Genomic DNA, 2335 nt, shown 5'->3' on the forward strand with positions numbered 1-2335 from the left:
ATTATAGTCAAATGGAGGATTCAATTACGATGGAATGCGTTCACAGAGATACGAATAATTGTGCGAAATGAATGATCGAATTATGCATATGTAGATGAAGATTGTGAAGATTGTGAAAAATGGATCGAGTTTTATTATCGTTCGCGCGAGGATGAGATTTTTATCTCGTAATTTCTCGTGGGTATATAAAAACTCGTAATTAATACAAGTTAAAAAAGGTATATAGAATAAAAGTATAAAAGTTTCCAAAGTTTTTTAACGTAAGCTTTGCATGAATTATGTAAAAATCGTCATCTTTCACTTTCTTTGTTCTTTGCCTTTCTAAACAACTTTTCTGACGACGAATTTGGATGGACAAAAACTAATTTTTTCTCTCACCTCTTCCTTAATTACTTTTTAATTAACTAATTAATTAACGAGGATAAATGTTCAATTTTATTCTAATAGAATATAAAATATCGCGCTTTCCCTCGAATTCTTCGAAATAAAATTCCAATTTCTTTTGACCAGAAATAAATTATTTGAAAAAATAATTGTTTTCATCGTCGTTAAAATTATACGAAATATAATATCAAATGAATCATTTAAATAAACATCGAGTTTAAATATTAAATTAAAAAAAATGAGATAAAAGTTATCGCTTGTGTCACGCATCGCGAAATAAAATTAAAAAAAAAAAATTTTTTTAAAAATCTTCATTGATATGCGTATAATAATACAAAGGTTGGCAACACTGTACCAGTAATTTTTAAATTCTCGCATACATCGACAGCATGTGTTACAACACATATGTTGGCAATATCTGCTAAACGGATGTGAAGTTGGTATCATAGTTGGAAACTATCGCGAAACTTTTCTCTCGGATACGTGTCAGAAACGTGTGTTGCTATCTCTGATTTCGATGTTATCTCCGTTAATGAACGCGAGGATAGTTTATACAGACTCGATACATTTATTTATACATACATGTTCGCCTTGTCCTTTACATTACAATGGCGGCTGAATTTATCATCAGTGAGGAAAATGGTCGAAAAGGATTGTTTTTTGTACAGAAATAATTCTTGAATTCTAGTGGAATCTAGTGGAAATTTTATACTATATTTTAAAAAAGTAAATAAATATTTTCAATATTTATCGAAAAAACAAAAAGGATTAAATTCTTGCGTGAAAATTTATCAACGATTATAAGCAACGTCGTTTCCCGTGGAAATTCCTAATATCCAGGTACGATAAAGCGTTGAACCGGGTGAAATTAAATTATGAGAATCCCAGAAGTTAGTCGCATCGTGGGAAATTGTTCGAGACGAGGGACGAGTTAAATCGCGCTTATACAATACTCGTATTTTGATCAATTCGGAACTGCGATCCATTAAATTTTAAATTGATCGTCCCTAATCGCGACAACGGAATGCTTGAAAACAAACGAAATGGGCGAAATGGACAAAAGAAACGATAAAAACGTTGTTTACCGTGAAATAACAACTAATTGCAATTAATCGTTAATTGATCGTTCATTATTCTCGGTATTCGATATAAAACACGTATTTTTAATATTTGATGGGCAAAAAATATTTGTTGAAACGAAGAATATTTATTTCAAATTGTATTTAATAAAGATTAGTCAATATAATTTCGTATTTCATAACCTATAACACTTTTCACTTTCACATATAAACTGATTATCATTATTTGACAAATCGTTAATTGATCGTTCATTATTCGATATAAAACACGTATTTTTAATACATTTTGATGGGCAAAAAATATTTGTTGAAACGAAGAATATTTATTTCAAATTGTATTTAATAAAGATTAGTCAATATAATTTCGTATTTCATAACCTATAACACTTTTCACTTTCACATATAAAATGATTATCATTATTTGACAAATCGTTAATTGATCGTTCATTATTCGATATAAAACACGTATTTTTAATACATTTTGATGGGCAAAAAATATTTGTTGAAACGAAGAATATTTATTTCAAATTGTATTTAATAAAGATTAGTCAATATATTTCATAACCTACAACATTTCACTTTCACATATAAAATGATTATCATTATTTGATATATCGTTAATTGATCGTTCATTATTCGATATAAAACACGTATTTTTAATATATTTTGATGGGCAAAAAATATTTGTTGAAACGGAGAATATTTATTTCAAATTGTATTTAATAAAGATTAGTCAATATAATTTCGTATTTCATAACCTACAACACTTCACTTTCACATATAAAATGATTATTATTATTATTTGACATATCGTTAATTGATCGTTCATTATTCGATATAAAACACGTATTTTTAATACATTTTGATGGGCA

At 27.8% G+C, this 2335-nt stretch overlaps 1 protein-coding gene across 1 annotated transcript in view; it reads left to right on the top strand.

Annotated features, from left to right (window-relative positions):
- The window catches only part of LOC102674958, a 123756-nt gene that overhangs the window by 14298 nt on the left and 107123 nt on the right, over positions 1-2335 (top strand). The window lies entirely within an intron of this gene.

This window comes from Apis dorsata, unplaced genomic scaffold (assembly GCF_000469605.1).
Source record: "Apis dorsata unplaced genomic scaffold, Apis dorsata 1.3 scaffold_156, whole genome shotgun sequence".
Classification (NCBI taxonomy): Eukaryota; Metazoa; Arthropoda; class Insecta; order Hymenoptera; family Apidae; genus Apis; species Apis dorsata.